General features: G+C 43.8%; 1 protein-coding gene across 1 annotated transcript in view; it reads right to left on the bottom strand.

Annotated features, from left to right (window-relative positions):
- The window catches only part of GluClalpha (glycine receptor alpha 1), a 689,081-nt gene that overhangs the window by 594,411 nt on the left and 77,155 nt on the right, over positions 1-17,515 (bottom strand). The window contains exon 2 of the mRNA XM_070537219.1: positions 2,912-2,981. The gene's annotated coding sequence lies outside the window, so the exon portion shown is untranslated. The remainder of the gene's footprint in view (positions 1-2,911; positions 2,982-17,515) is intronic.

Genomic DNA, 17,515 nt, shown 5'->3' with positions numbered 1-17,515 from the left:
CGCTTGGCCAAATTATCTTCCTCAATCTCGCGCTGGACGGACTATAAATATGCATCTGATACTTACATTGCAGCATTAAAGGAAGCTAAAGATAACTTCATGTTGAATACCTTACCCCACCTTCTGAAATTTAATGTTGGAAAGTTTTGGCTTATGATTAACCCTAACTTGATAACTCCATTGCCTTGGTAGACACAGCTCCGTAGTTACAAATACTAATCTTCCAGACATTCTTCAATATAGTTACCCATTCATGCCTCCCATCATTGTTGACACGGCTGGAATTACGAAACTCATGATTAACTTAGAGTACCATTCCACCCTTGGTTATGATTCTATTGATTGCAAATTTTTGAAAAATACTTGTGTCTACAGTTCAATCATACTAACAAAATATTTCAGGAATCACTTGACACATCAACTCTACCAACCCAATGGAAAATTGGGAAGGTGATTCCAATCTTCAAATCAGGCAATAAAAGTTCACCATGTAATTATCGGCTCATTTCCATTACTAGCACATGCTGCAAAACTCTTAGAACACATCATGTACTCGAACCTTGTCGCCTTTCTTGAATCTAACTCCTTTTTCTCACCAGCTCAACATGGCTTCCGGAAATCATTTTCGCGTGAAACGCAGCTCATATCATTTACTGCACCGCATTCTTGATCGTTCTTCGTTAGCTGACTGTATTTACTTAGATTTTTTTAAAGCGTTCGACTAGGTCTCCCACATACTTCTTTTTCATAAACTTAGTCAACTTAATATTGATAGTAGTCTTTATTTGTGGATCAAAGATTTCCTTTGAAATCGTTCCCAATTTGTTGTAGCCAATGAACTTTCCACTAACCAATGTCCTGTTCAATCCGTAATCCCACAAGGATCCGTATTACGCCCCCTTCTTTTTCTCATTTTCATTAACGACCTTCTTTCTTTAGTTTCTTCTAATATACATGTTTTCGCTGACGACTTCGTAATTTTCCGTGAAATAGTTACTGATAACGATGCTAACATTCTCCAGCCAGATCTAAATTCTATATCTAACTGGTGCAATACTTGGCAAATGGCATTAAATATTAATAAGTGCAAAGTGATGCGTGTCTCTCGTGCATCTAGTAGTCCTTTTCCATATTGCCGAAACAACTCTCCCTTAATGGTGGTTTCATCCTATAAATATTTAGGCGCTCATATCACATCTAACCTAAGTTGGTATTTGCATATTGATAAGATAATTAACAACGCTAATCTCATGTTAGGTTACTTGCGCCGTATCATTTGAGCAGCCCCTTCATCTTTAAAGCTCTTGTTATATAAAACACTCATTCGGTCTAAATTAGAATACGCCACTCCAGTCTGGGATCCAAGCACTAACAATTCGGTTGCGCCACTAGAAACGGGGTAGAATCGCTCTACTCGCTTCATCTGTTCCTGTTATAACCGCACTGCCAGTATACCTTCTATGAAATCTGATATCTCTCTTCCATTTCTAGCATCCCGCCGAAAAAATTTTCGATTGAACGTTTCCCATCGGCTTTACTATCACTCAACACTCCATGATGAATTCATTCTTCAGCCACATTATATATCTGACCGTGTTGGCCATCGCTTTAAGGTTGGTATCGAGCCATGTCATACTAAAGCCTTTCTTTACTCTTTTTTACCTCGAACTTCACAAGATTGGAATCACCTTCCTTCCGACATTGTTTCCATTAATGATAACACCTGATTTAAATCGGCCTTAGCTAACATTATATAATTAAGAGTTTCCATGCCTTACCATGCGTTGTCATATTATGTTTATTATGTTTATTATTAGTTTGTTATTATGTTTTTATGCATTATGTTTATTCTCTACCCACTCCTCTCTGTAATGCTTCGGCCCTGAGGGTAAATAAATAAATAAATAAATGGAGCATCAGTTTTGGCGCGCATTTCCAACAGCTCGTTGCATGCCCCCGCAATCGTTGTTCGAGACACCGCCAGCTAAGCATGAGGAAGCGGACCAGTCGGAGACGACGGCACCCCTCTGCTCGCCCGGTTATCGACTTTCACTGCGCTATAACTCAAGCACAACCAAACCATTTCCTACTGTGCTCACTCCGCGCCTTTCGTCAGCCAGTTAAATAAGAAAACATGTATCGGTAGTACATGCTATTCGCTTTGAAACCAAACGAAAACCACCTCCTCTAAACGAGGAGAGCGTTTGTTTGGATTGTTGAAAAAACCTTGCGGGTCAACGCCTATGCGTCCGTCAGCAGTCACATAAATTTGACATCAGGAGGTTGGAGCAAAGCGAGAACGGCATAACTTTACGCTGTAGCACCCCAGGGCTACAAGAGACGCCATATAGTATAAGGCTCTGGATCAACTTAGACCTCCTCAGGAATTTTTTGCACACCGATCCAAAGCATGAAGGAGAGGCGTTCTTAGTGCTTCGCTGCAATCCGAATGCCACGGCGGGGAGCCGAACTCGTGATCTTGTGCTCAGTAGCAGAACGCCACAACCACTGAGCCGTTTCTGCGGTTATCATTATGTCAGCAACGGCCAAGCAGCGCTGTGAATTTTGTGCACGCCAAGCACTCTGTAGTTCTTGCCATTCTGCGGGCATCAGCTGCGCATTGAAAATCTCGCTTTGAAGTTATCCTTTTCTTCGTTGTCAGAATTCCGCCACGACAACACCAAATCATTTGCCCATCGCATAGAAACGTGAACCATTGTGCGCCATTGTATCCACGCTTAGCGTTAGACGCTGTTACATACGCATTGCAAGAAATGTTCGATTGCAACGTGCCAACGTCGCTCTGTGTGGAGTTTCACTCCAAAATCATTCCGTAACGTGATTGTTGTTGCGTTTTGTAGAAAATGTAAACCGTGAGATCTGCAGCCATTTTACGCGCAAATGAACGCACCTTTATCTTGATCTGTATCATGTGGCCATGAACTGCATATTTGATTTTTTTTTCATAAGTTGTGAAGAATCTGAAAAAAAAAAAACCAGCAATTTTTTCTTCAATTTAGGGGAAACACGGTATCGGAAGTTGCGCACACTGCGATGTACCAGCAAGTATAGCGTGTCGTGCAAAAAAAAAATAAGAACGAGGGTGAAGAGGGCAAATCACTTTTGTGGATTCAGTTCAACATGGCGCCTATGTGAAGAGGCTTTGAAGAAAGCAGAGAATTTCACGCAACACAAAGACGAATAGCAATTTTAGCCAATCCTTCCGTTGTTATATGCTTTTTTTTAAATAAATAATGCAGTGTTATCTTGTTTGAAGTCCCATGTAGTTATTGTTTTTCTTTTCTTCGATGTTGCCTTAGTGTTCCAGAAGAACATTTCAGTACCACTATCGAGTAGCAAACCAGTTGCAACCTGGTTCACCTCCACGCCTTTTCTTTCTCTTTTTCTTTAGTATAGGATAATACGGCGACGTTCGAGTTTTCTCTGCAATCTTTGCTTACTGCAGTCAGTCCTACAATGACATACATTTACATCCAATCTCTGCAATCTGCAATGTAAGGAGAATGTGAATTTTGTGTTGGTATTTAATTTTTTTACCTACATAAATGATCAAGCAAAGGCACCTTCATTAAAAGTGGACTGAAGAACAAGCTTCAAGAATATTTCCGCCTTTATAAATTTTTATGATACAGAAATTCAAGCTGCCATCTAGCACTCATCAGCTTCGAAGAATCAAGGTAAGCTATTGTATAGTGACCATTGTAAGAAATTATGATAAAGAATCGGCGTGTGTATGGACTTCATTGTTTGCCAGTTGTAGATCCCTTAAAACAAAACAAAAAGTACAGAAGCTGCCTAAGGTGACATAATTATTGCTTTGAAACCAGGAAACAACTGGGCAACTTCACTGAGTTTCATAATCAAAGTTTGCATTAAGAAAATAATTTCCAGTGCGGTTCTAAATTTAATACTCCGTTTCTTCAAAAAAATTATGCGTGGCTCTGCTATAGCAAACACCAGAGACCAGCGGAGACGGAGGAAGGCCAGTAAAGCAGTGCGAAACCACAAACTTAGCCTAACTTTTGCTGGACTTCCCCCGGCTCCTCTGGTCTCTGGTGTTTGCGATAGTACAGCCATGCATTTTTTTTTTCACTGCGAGAACGAGGATCGCCGAAGCGAGCGCGCGGATTTTTATCGGAGAGCAATGACGTCACACCACCTGTGTCCCCGCCGCGCCGCACCTTTTCCCCAGCAAGGCTCTGCCTACCCTTGCCGCGTCGCTATGCTTCTCGATGCTATTTTTATACTCTGCTTTCACTCTCTCTCAACTCTCTCTCAGCTCTCTCTTCCCCAGCTCGGTGAAGCAGCGGACGTCAAGAGAAACCCAGCGAGGTTCTAACAGCTTCACTGCAAAAGGATCTGAAAAGCAGGACAGTGCGTGAGTGCCTAAATTTATAAGTGTCGCGTTAATTTCTCAAGTGTCGTGAAAGAAACATTTTTTAATGCAGCGACTTCAAACTAGCACTGATTAAAATTTCCGGATCGTTATTCGATATTTGAAGTTAGGGACTGCGTTAAACAGCCGGAAATGTGCTTGAGCTAGGAAGCACCTTGGAAGGAAACAGACAGACAGACAGACAGACAAAAATAGAGAAAGACATCAAGACAGACAGACAGAAACAAGCAAAGAAGGAAAGAAAAAGCGAATGAATGAATGAATGAATGAATGAATGAATGAATGAATGAATGAATGAATGAATGAATGAATGAATGAATGAATTGGAGCTTATTCTAGGAAAAAAATGTTAGTACGCTACTAAGGTTACTTGTGTCTGTTGATGTCGTAACTGTGCGAACTCGTTGGCTTCCAGGCAAGAGACCGCCGCAATCGGTCTTCCTTGGCATTGCTGCTGAATTGTCCCATATACGCCTTACAAATTAAAGGGGTCTCGCGCGACATCCGTCACGCAGGCGGCAGTGACGTCTCGTTCGAGCCACGTGCCACCACGAACCTCACGTGTGGCGGGAGAGGCGGCAAGCCTTGGCGTTCACGTACACAGCGGGAGGGCGCGAGGGGGGACATCGATTGCTGCAGCTGCCAATACTGTCAAGCGATGACCTGACGAGGGCCTAAGGGGCGCAGCCACATACTGGGCAGTGTTCCAGACTGTGTATTCGGGCGTGCCCTTACGTTGACGTTGGCGTGGCCTCACTAAAGGGAAACGCAGCACAGAAAAAAGTAACAACCATAGTGCCGTGCATAATGTACGTCTAAGAAAAACAAAACTTCATCGGTAGTACGTGCCTGCGAGACCACATCTCTGTTGTACTTTCGTAGAGGTGCGCTTGCATATGTTTTGTTTCTTTTTATTTTATTTCGCACTTTTGGTTGGCAGTAATGATACTCGAACCTGCTCCGTCTTATGCAAAGGGGCGATTTTCGTGAGATGTAGCGCCCTAAGCAGTGTTTCCTGAAGGCAGTGCGGCCGCCGTTTATGTACATTGGTCTAAACGCATATTGGGCGAATAAGCAGTTTGTTTCGTGCTCAAAGCGTTCATGTTGATATGCTCTTCCTCGACAGATCAGGTAGTAGTAACCTTTGCAGCGGAGTATGAGACAAAATAAGCAGATGATGTTGCACGCCACTTTGCCCAAGTCAGGCATATATGTGCGTTCTTTTTTTTTTCATCTCAAGCTTGTAAATCGTGTTTTTAAAGATTTCTCCGCCATACGACAGGACAGAGTGTACATCGCAAAATGCTTGGCAAATTCTTCGCACCCAGAGATAATGTGGCCTGCTTAACAAATGCTTTAAAGCTATGACATCATAGTTAACTTGAGTGTTTAACCTTAGGAGCTTTACAGGAAACTTGAAAGGTTTAAGAGGAAACTTTAGCTCTGGTGCTCCTGTATAAATAATTGTAAAAGGAGAATTCATTTTTCTCGGCAACCACTGTACCAAATTTGACGATGTTTGTTGCATTAAAAAGAACTGGAAATATAGTGACTGTTAGATTCAAATTCTTTATTTAGGTTGTCGATTTCTTATTAAAAATTGGCAAAAATAAAAAATATTCATGAAACGAAACTATCAAGTTTACAACTCTGTAACTCATCAATGAAAAATGATATTACAATTATGTGAATTGGGTCTAATAGTACGTCTAAAGCGGACAAAACTGGTATGTTACACATGAAAAAAAAAATTAACCCAACATGGTTGCTCAGTGGCTATGGTGTTGGGCTGCTGAGTACGACGAGGTCGCGGGATCGAATCCCGGCCACGGCGGCCGCATTTCGATGGGGGTGAAATGCGAAAACACCCATGTACTTAGATTTAGGTGCACGTTAAAGAACCCCAGGTGGCCGAAATTTCCGGAGTCCTCCACTACGGCGCGCCTCATAATCGGAAAGTGATTTTGGCACGTAAAACCCCATATTTTTTTTTAACTTTAGTGATATGGAAATACAGATTTTGTAGAACCCTTGTAAACAACGTAACAAATTCACGTCAGATATATATTGACGTATCGAATTTGTCCGCTTTCAATAATCCAATAGATGTGGTTTACAGAACCGCGATATCTACTATGAATCTGCAAGCTTCGTACTTGTATCTTCTCAAACTTCCGAATTATTTATAAATTGCTTAACAATATTCAGGCCTAAATCGAAATTCCGCTTCCAAAGGTCACTAAAATTTAACTTTCTCTCTCAAATGCAACAAATTTCATAAAAATCGGCCCAGGGCTTATCTCAGAAAAACGTTTTTGCGTTTTAGATGTGTCTGAATAGGCCGTGTCGGAGTTGGTCCCGAGCTAATGCTTCCTTTTAACTTTAAGAGTTTAACAGCTAAATTCCATGTAAGGCAATTTCAACACCTGAAAAAGGATTCACTGCACGGCGCAGCGCAAGAAATACCACTTTTAACCTACCTGCCTCAACCTTGAAATAGCACTCTGTAGTTCTGTGCGTCCGTGGCATGTGCAGCAAGAGTCAGAGTATGCGTAACATTTTTGAACAGAGGCTTCACGTTTCCCATTGATATATATGGAGATTATTACCTGCGCGAATTCGTTTTTATTAGTAGCTAGTTCTGCAATGAACAACGGGGATCCAATCGTGGCACGTGGGGCCAACGTTTCGATAAGGGAATTTGCTTTCAACAGGACAGCAACAAAAAAACAAAAGCACAATCTCCTTTGTAGAAGCGCTGGTTGAAGCGACATGCGTGTTTGACCAATGTTGACACACGGGCGTTTTTGCATTTCGCCCCCCATCGAAATGCAGCAACCGCGGTTGGGATGCGATCCCACGACCTCGGACTTAACAGCTCAACGCCGAAGCCACTACGGCACTACGGTGGGTCTCCATTTTCCAGTGAGCTTCTGTCTTGTAAAATACTGTGGAGTTATTCAGGGCAGCCCGTCGTTCCTCAATTATAACAGAAAACTTCGAATTCAGAGGCATTAAGTGTGCCCTATTGGTACATAATTTAGGCAATGTATCTGCGGCTGCATTATGTCTTCTTCTTCACTCTGGTGAACAACGCAGTAAGTATGTTTCAGGCTTAATCTTGAAGTAAATAAAAACTGAACAGTAAGCAATTACGAAAAAAAGGCAGTTAGTCACTGCCGCGCATTTATTATAACCCTTGAATTTCAAGCATTTGAACATTCTTTAGTAGCGTGACCTACAGTGACCAGCCCTACTGTGAGCGACCTGTGCTGTGTCTGTGCTGCTTCAGTTTTGAGATTTGTCATCTTTTATGCGAAGCATATTACGAGAGCTCAACCCAGCTCCTCAGGCGCGGCGGTGTCACCTTCAATACCACGTGACACCGTGACGTCACGACAGAGGAGAAACGGGGCTCCAACTCGCGCCGTCGCTCGCGGCGTCGCGGCGGTATATAAGCAGCTGCGCTTGCCTCCCGCTAGGGCACTGACGTCACAACAGCTGCAAGCCGGGCTCAACTCTTGCAAGATGGGCTGGGTGGGAATCGAACCAGGGTCTCCGGAGCGTGAGACGGAGACGCTACCCCTGAGCCACGAGTACGATGCTTCAAAGCGGTACAAAAGCGCCTCTAGTGAATGCGGTGTTGCCTTAGAAACGAGCTGTTTCTAAGGTTCAGGCGTGCGTCGCTTGCTCAGGCGCACATTTCGTTGCCGCGCCGAACGCTGCGTTGCTCGACGCTCACCGCGTCCGATGCGGGGCGCGTAGTCGCTGCGTCGTAGCCCATTGTCTTACACCCCTTGGCGAGTCGGCGGGAACGCTGTCGCGTTCCACTCTTGAAGGCGAAGCAGAGTAACGCATGAGTTGTTTCTTCGTCTAGCCGAACCAAATATAGCCAAGCAACAGCAGTTCACCAGGCTAAACAGTGGTTCAACAGAAGGATCGACATTTGGTTGAGTTGGTACTGGTTGAACATCTTGAAGGGGCAGCGCAAAAAGACGAAAAACCCGCTGTCCTGTGTGTTCCTGCCTTCTGTTATCGTCTTTTTGCGCTGCCCATTCAAGATGTTCAAGTGGTTCAACAACTAAAATAAAGGCTAGTATGCTTCGCATCCTGGTCTTAACCTTAGCTAAGCCACAGCCATTTTTTCTTTCTCTACTCTTTCTTCCCCCTTCTTCCTATCTTCCATTACTATGTTTCTCCTCCTTTTACAAGGGTTGACTGGCGTGTTGCCCCTGCCAGTGCAGTTGCCAGCCTGCTCCTTGCTTTCCCTTTCCTGCCATGTGTATATATGTTTTCAAAACAGATAACTATAACAATAATAAAACGTACATAAAATGCAAGCGACAACATTAGTTTAAAAATAACTTACAAATCTCAGAGTAACATTCAAGTTACTGCTACTATCTCCAGTAAGAAACGTTCTCACGTGTTTTGTACAGTATTCAAATTTTGATTGATCATCGGACACCCGGCACCAGGTAAGTATGTAGGGCATTCTGTGGTCAAACCAAACGGATTGCAACATTGAACATGAGAGACTTTGTGCGATTCGACGGCGTGCAGAGCAACGATACAGACACACTAAATCAATTAATGATCCCAGAGACCCACGAGTCGACGCATTCAGAAGAAATTTCAGCGTCGCATAGACAAACTAGAGAGTGAGCGATGGAAGACATGCTGTGAATCACTGGACCCACGCAAGCCGATTTCACATATCTGGAGGACAGCCCGTAGCCTTCGTTCATCCCCGCAGCAACGACACCCATTCGCAGCTTTTCCGCTCCGTCTTGGCCAAACTGAGCATGGTATTGCGGATGAATTCTGTGCGAGAGTCACTGGCGAGCCTGTCAACACCAACATTGATGTGAGTGACCTCCCTGTGGCTAGGGTACCAGAAATGGTCGTGTCCTTTACCATGGAAGAACTCCAAGCTGCCCTGGCCATTTTTACACGATCATCCTCTCCAGGCCTTGACGGCGTCACTTATGCTGCCTTGGGACACGTTGGACAAAAGGCAAGAAGAGCGCTTCTGAGCAGTTTCAGCAACTCATGGCACAGAGGTGCAGTTCCCCGGCAATGGAAGTTGAGTCGCCTGGTACCTACGCTAAGCCGAGAAAATCCCCGTTGGACTTGGCGGCATATCCCCCTATGGCTCTATCCAGCTGCATCGGAAAGGTGATCGAAAGAATGGTTGTTGCACGTCTAGAATGGTATCTCGAGCGTAACAATACCTACCCCGCTTCCATGGCAAGCTTTCGTCGGGGTCGTCCCTCAATAGACAGCGTCGTTGACCTGACAACGTTTCTGCAACAGCCATAAGCGCATATCAGTTGCACTCTTCTCGACGTGAACGGCGCGTATGACAACGTTGCCCATGACGCCGTCATCAACTACATGGCGACTATTGGAATCGGCGGCCGCATGTGTCGCTGGCTATCTGAATATATAACTCGCCGGTCATCTTTAGTACAAACAGAAGATGGTCCCGAAACTGAATATTACACTTACTGCGGCGTGCCTCAAGGAGGAGTATTGAGTCCCACGTTGTTCCATGTGACACTCATTGGACCAGCTGAAATTTTACCTAAATCAATCTACTTCTCGATATAAGCAGATTAAATCTGCCTTTGGACTTCTGCGGTCACTCGCTTTCAGGCAGCCGGCAGCAACTTTCACGTCAGCATACCTTCAAACACAAGGCTTGACTGTATCGACCGAAAAATCTGCATTGATTGCATTCACACGTAAACTTATGACACCATATCCAGCCGCCATTAACGGACACACTATTCCCTATGGAAAGAGCCATCGATTCTTGGGTGTAATCATGGACTGAAATCTTTCCTGGAGCCCTCATTGCACGTACCTGAAGAAAAAGCTGTTGTCGATTGCCCAGGTACTGAGATTCGTGTGCGGAACAACATGGGGTACATCTGTACTCTCCATGCTTCAGTTGTACAGAGCTCTATTCATAGGGTATCTAAGCTACAGTCTTCGAGTTTTGTCCAGTACCTGCAAGTCAAATATTTGCTCAATGGAGAGCTCACAGGGCCAAGCATTGCGCACCTGTTTAAGACTTCCTCGCTGTGCATCAACAGCTGCAGCAATCGTGCTGGCCAAAGAACATCAAATCCAAAAATACGTTGCTGTGGATTGTCTCAGGACGCATATCCGTCATTTTTCCAGCATCCCCGTTCATCACTTGGCATTCTTGCCATCGCAGAGACCTCGTGCAACGTTTTCTGAAATTATAATCACCCATACAGGATGTCTTCCATTGGGATATATACCATCAGCAACGCCTTCGGTGCCCTTGCGGTGTTCAGCTGCGGTGTTCAACATGTTCAGCTGCGCATAAGTATTCCATTTGTCAAGAACGAGCCCTCTCACCCAAAAATAGCTCTGAAACAGATGACGCTGCTAATAATCAATGAGACATACGGGGACCGAATACACATCTACACCGATGGTTCGGTCTCACCTGCCAGCTCCTCAGGTGCCGTTGTCTTTCCCGCTACGAAAACCACAATAAAATTCAAACTGTCACGCATGGCAACATCAACGGCGGCAGAGTTTGCTGCCCTACGTGCTGCTGTCAGGTACCTCCTGCAAGAGACACCTCAGAAAAGGGTAATTTTTGTGACTCTAAGGCAACCCTTAAAAGTTTGCCTTTTGCACTATATTATAGGACTCATGACATATGTAGTAGATACAAGTAGATTTAAGCAAAAACGGCATTCTTAGTCTTTTGCGTAATCTAGACATAAAAAAGTCATCAGGTCCGGACAAAATATCTAATGTTTTCCTCAACAGATATGCAGTCTGGGTAGCAGAATACTTATATGTAATATATAAAACATCGTTAGAATACTGTGTGATACCGGATGACTGGCGCTTTGCAAGGATAGTTCCGATTCACAAATCTGGATCCCCTTTAGAACTAAATAATTACAGACCAGTTTCCTTAACATCCACAACTTGTAAACTGCTAGAACACATATTATTTAGAGCGATTATAGCACATTTAGAGAATAATCTTTTACTTCATGCAAATCAACATGGATTTAGGGCTGGTTTATCCACAATAACATAGTTAGCTGAGATAACGGATGATTTTATGAATGCACTGAATATGAGGGGTCAAATCGATGCAGTGTTTTTGGACTTTTCCAAAGCGTTCGATGTAGTTCCGCATGCCGATTTGGTAACTAAACTGCTCTCTATGGGCATTGAACGCAATATCATCCATTGGATAGAATCTTATTTGTCCTCAGGAAAAGAATACGTTGCTGCTAAAGACTGCATTTCTGGTACATTAGAAGTGCATTCAGGTGTGCCACAGGGGTCAGTTCTCGGTCCTTTGTTGTTCTTAGTTTATATCAATGACATCTATTTATTTGTTCAATCACCTGTAAAGATCCGGTTCTTTGCGGACGATTGTGTTTTTATACTAATGTAAATCATTACTCCGACCAAGTAGGACTTAATGAGGTGTTGCACTCAATTAGCGTATGGTGTGAAACATGGGGAATAAAGCTAAATACTTTGAAGGCGGCAGCTATTACATTTACCAACAAGAAAGAACCCTTAGATTTTGCTTATAATATTAATAATTCTCATATACATAAAACCCAGCGAGTGAAGTATTTAGGTGTTACACTCCAAGCAATTTAAGTTGGGAACCCCATATAGAAAACGTTTGCAGCAACGCGCTAAAGAAGCTGGCATTTTTGAAACGGAAATTGCGCCGTACCTCATCGACCGTTAACAGCATACAAAGCTCTTGTCAGACCAAAATTAGATTATGCGGATTTGATCTGGAGCCCTCATCAAAAATATTTGATCAAGAAAATAGAAAGAGTGCAAAATTTAGCTTTGCGGTTTATATACTCCACATACTCACGTTTTTCTAGCGTGTCCGTTCTTCGCGACAGGGCGAAATTGAAAAAACTAGCTCATCGCAGAATTGTATCTCGCATCAAATTTTTATATCAGCTTAGTATTCTTAACATCCATCAATATTCTCTTTTTCCTCGTGTAATTTCACTATGAAATAAATTACCCGAAGAAGTAGTTAACGCTAATGCAACAGAATCGTTCGTTCAGCTTTCAAATAACCTTTTCTTTGACCTCTAAATTGCCGCAATGAAAGCAGTTGCTTTTGCGTTACGCTTTTGCATTGTTATTTTGTTTATGTATTGCACTGTTGTATGTTCATGTTCATTTCTGTTACGTATAGTGTTACAATGATGTATGTACATGTTTTTGTTGTGTTCTCAATTGCTAATTGATAGTTGTAATTTACGTTGCTGTATGTATCCACTCCTGCGTGGGCCCGAATAGGGCCTGCAGTATTTGTAAATAAATAAATAAATAAATAAATAAAGAAATAAATAAATAAATAAATATGAAATAGCAGCGCACATATGAAATAAGAGAAGACCCCCACCAAGCAATCGCTAACGGGCATGAGATTATGTTCCAGTGGTTACCTGGACATACCGGCATTGCTGGTAATGACCTCGCCGACGAAGCCAGCTGGTCTGCCCATCTGGAAGCCCGACCAGTTCCAATCCCCTTATCCAGAACCGACGCGGTAAGAAAGTTTCATATCGTGGCTGAGGCAATGACATACTAATACTGGTCTTCTCCTAACCTCCCGAAGTGAGGTGAGAGTAGTGTGCCGCCTCTGGCTCGGCGTCCATGTGCGACTCTTGTGGAACCACAGAAACAATTGAAACATCCTATGTATATGTTCCCAGTACAGCGTGAAGTTCTATGGACAGCATTGAACCAGCTGGACTCGAGACCATTTTTGGAAATGAAGATCCTTGGACCATGGCCGTACGCGTCGATGGCACAGAAAGTCACGAAAGCGTTGCTAAAATACCTCAAGTCGGCAGGTCTCGATAACCGTGTGCACTTTCGGTGCGAACTTTCAAATGTGCGCGAAACTGCACTCTCTCTATCTCCTCTCTCTCTTTCTTTGTCCCCGTACCCCTTCCCCAGTGCAAGGCAGCAAGCAGGACGTCCGTCTTGTTAACCTCCCCGCCTTTCCTGTCTTCTATTTCTCTCTCTCTATCTCTCAAATATTGATTGAAGCATAGTTTAAATAGCTATGTTGTTTACCACCTCCAACCAGCATACTGCGGGTCAAAAATCACCCCCGAAATTTCACATTCCACAGAGGAATCCAACAAAACTATCCCTACACACCACCACTACCTCTCCACTCGTCAAACGAGCCAGCGCGAGACCCCCACTGCAGCCCGCTCTCGTCTACCTGAAGCTTCGAGAGAAAGTGAAGTGGCGGAAGGCGGGCGGCGGCGTCTTTAACGGCCGCGGAATGCATGCGAGAGAAAATAAGCGGGCCCACGGGAAACGTTCGGGACAGCGAGTAGCGACGCTTTTCTACAACTCCCCCGCACCTATTGTTCCCGTTCCATCTAATCTATCTCTTGTTTCCCTTTCTTTCGCGTTTCCTTTCTTTTTTATTTCCCTTTCTTCGCCGACAGAGACGCGCATTCCCGGCAAACAGCTATTTTCAATTTCCCAGGACATTCTTGCGAAGGCCTCGTAATGCGACGCGTCGGCACTGCCTGTACAGGCCACACAGACTTCTCCGAAGCGTTCCTTCCACCCCCTCCCTTCTCGTTTTCTGCATTTCTTCCCCAATCTGCAGCACACCTTTCTTCTTTGTCCCAACCTCCTCCCCCGAGCGCAGCATGGAGTTCACTCGGCCCGTTCCTTAGGCTGCCGGCCCCGATAGAGTTTATTCATTTCACCTGCCCTATTTCGGAAACGTCAGCCGCTCGAACAGCGGGGGTATAGGCACTGGAAAGCGGGAGGAATTCGTCGTGCAGCCAATACCGGCAGAGCGAGCTGCAGCCGGCCCGATAAGACAGCTGCACAATTGCCGTATACGTGGCGCGCACGTGCGGAACGCGCCTCGATTGCTCAGCAACTGCGGGCGGGGCGGAAAAGGCGAAAGGGAATGAACGAACCACACGCAAAAAAAAAAAAGCTCTTCTTGCGGGGTTTTTTCGTGTTCGCTACGGTGGCGCTGTGCGTCATCAAGAAATTTTAGCCAACCAGGTACGCGCGCGATTCGTTCCTTACGACGACGACGGCGTCTTGTCCTTTTGTAGCTGTTGTAGGTCCCGCTTTTGTCTGTACAGAGTTGGCAGGAGAAAGTGAAAAAAACAAACAATTTCCTGTGTCGGACAGTATGCGCTATCCCATGGCGTGCTGCACTCTTGCCCTCCGATTCGCTTGACTGAAACATTCTGGCTTCCAACCGTCTTCGTTTTACAGCGTCCTCGGACAGTTGCGCGGAACTTTTCGAATTCAAGCACTCAAGACTCTACAGTTTGCAGACTGCGTTTCACTCGCTCAAGCGCAACATGCCTTTCTTTCATTGAAGCGAAATTAAAGAGATGTAGTCACCTCATAATGGTGACGGCTACTCCTTTTCGCATAGGAAAAACAACAATATAAAAGATACGTATTGTAAGAAAATTAAATGAAACCACGTCATGGGGCCAGAAATCCACAGCACACAGTCCCATACACGCACGAACTTATAAATCTAATAGCCAAGTGCACGTCGCGCCACAATGAGTTTGTAAACAGTCACAAACAAACACAAGCGACTGTGATGTAGATTGTGACGAGCATGTAAACAGATGAGGATACACAGAATACAAGAGAAGATAACACGTACTGTACAAGCTCTAAAAATTACAAATTGTAGAAGCAATGTGTAGTTATATTGCGTTACTATTCATTGCGTCATCCTGTAGTTGTTAAGGAAGCCTTTGCCTTCGTAAAAATGTTCGAGTGCATTCAATTCTTTTCGCCGTGCTATTTTCGATCGCGATGGGCCGATCGATTTTGTCAGTGAAAAAGGTCGGTGAGAATCAGTGGAGTGTAGTTCTTGCTGTAGCTGCCGTCCTTGCGTTGCGTGCATTCGAGGAGTAGATGGTGAACATCATAGTCGTCGTTGCCACTGGAGCAATCCGGGGAAGAAGCCCGTTTTCTGCGATATAGAAAACGTTTAGCGTATGTTGTCCCAAGGCGCAGTCCATGAATTAGTGTCTCGGTACTCTTCGAAAGTTATTTGGCCCCTTCTCCAGCTGGGTGACAGGTAAATTACAGGCTGACGCGATATGTGATGCATCAAAAACTTATGGGTGGAGCGCAACTACAATGTAAAGCGCTTTCGTGCTGTTATGGCAGAAACTTGATTGCTGTTGCTCTACATAATTTGCACTCTGCGCTCCTAAATCGATGGGAAATGCAAGTGCTGCACATGTGTCGGGATTCGTCATCCTGTGCACGTTATCTCCGCTGTGAGAGACAGTCAGGCGGCTGTCACAAACTGCATTTAAAAAAGGGTGTTTGATATTTCTCTGTTCACGTAAGTTGTATTCGGCATCTTTATTGTTTTGTACAGTTTGGACTAGAGTTTCTATTTGCGAGATAATTCCTGTGCACGTCATCTACAACTGTCCTAAGATGCGAAAATTTGCTCTTGTAGTGAAAAAAGCTGTTTGAAGTTCTGCGAAGTGAATTAGCAGCTCGAAGTTTTAGGCAGACGCCAAAGGCAACACTGTACGTCGAGCTATTTTTCTTTCAGCGTATTGGTATGTGTAAAGGCGCGCTAACTGAAAGAAGTATTAGCTTAACTTACAGAGTTCAGAGGTACCTACCTAAGGAGCTCATGCTCACTGACATTACTCAACTTGTGGGAGTGTCGTCGTCTTTAAAGCGGGAAGGCAAGCAAGTTCGTTTCATTTCGTTTACTCTAACGGACCACGTGCTACGTGCTCTACGAATTACATGACCTGTCTGACTCCGTTCCTTCTTAAACTCAACTATAATATCAGTTGCACCCGTTCAGACTACACAGGCTACTGCGAGCAATGTATTGAATGATAAACATGCATGTATGAACCTCCAGTCTCGAAGAAATTGGTTATGGAATTCTTTTAACACATACCACGATCTTAATGTATGAAATCGGCGCTTTCCTTCAAGGACTGTTGCCCCTGTACCGAGCTTCATAGTAAGAAAGCCCACTGCAGAAAGCTGTCACGAAAGTCATCCGTGAGGTACACGAGAAACTTGCCCGTCGCAGTCGGCTACGCAGACACGGTGTTCAGTTGCCGAGCACCAAATCAAGAGTTTAGTTCCTGACCATACAGTCTGTTTTCTGGTAAAGGCGTCTTGAAAAAAAATGCATTTGTTGCATATATTTATAAAAGCAGAAACTTAAGTATAGTTATTATCATCATCATTCATTCATTCATTCATTTTTACTTAAGGAACCATGAAGCAGTATTACATAAGGGCGGGGGTTACAGAAGATAAGCATAGAAACAAAGATATTTCTTAACATTTCTTAACTTAACATTTCTTAACAAATTTCTTTCTTAAATTTCTTAACAAAAGTCAGCCTGTGGATTCGTATTAAAACGAAAAAACAAAGCCAAGAGGCACACTGAATAGAATGCAAGCGAAAATCAGCAGAACAGTCACAATGTGACACGGCAATCGCAAAAAATGAAGGCACAGTACGGTCATTATAAGGTTAGGGTTTAAGGTGATCAGTAAGCAGCTGCTTGAGGATAATGGGGTATCGCTCATTGTTCCACTCTATAATGGCGCTAGGCAAAAACGATTGATCAAAGGAAAATGTTGAAACATGCAAGCGCTGGATGCTGCAAGAGTTAAAAAGGCAACGAGATGTACGGGTTGGTGGAATTAGAAGCCTTCGATGCAGTTCGGTGAAGTTATAATAATGTCGCTGGAAAAGGCACAGCTTTGCAATTTTCCGAGAGCTTATACCAAGAGCTTCATACTTTCTTTTAACCTGTATCAATTTTTTTTCGTTCCCCATGACAGACAGCACAACTGTATCCCTTGAAAGAAATTACACAATGAGGCAACCACTATTGTAACAAGAAATAAGTATGCTTACTTGAGTAATTAACATAATAGCACTAATTATCTTTTTATTTATCTACTTTACGACACGCATTTCAACTTACGAATTGTAGCCAGTGAGTTCTTAAGGCGTGTCCACTTGGAATA

The sequence above is a fragment of the Dermacentor albipictus genome, chromosome 4 (assembly GCF_038994185.2).
Source record: "Dermacentor albipictus isolate Rhodes 1998 colony chromosome 4, USDA_Dalb.pri_finalv2, whole genome shotgun sequence".
In the NCBI taxonomy this organism is placed as follows: domain Eukaryota; kingdom Metazoa; phylum Arthropoda; class Arachnida; order Ixodida; family Ixodidae; genus Dermacentor; species Dermacentor albipictus.
Note: the sequence above shows the minus strand (reverse complement) of the source record. Positions and strands in the feature narration are given on the sequence as shown.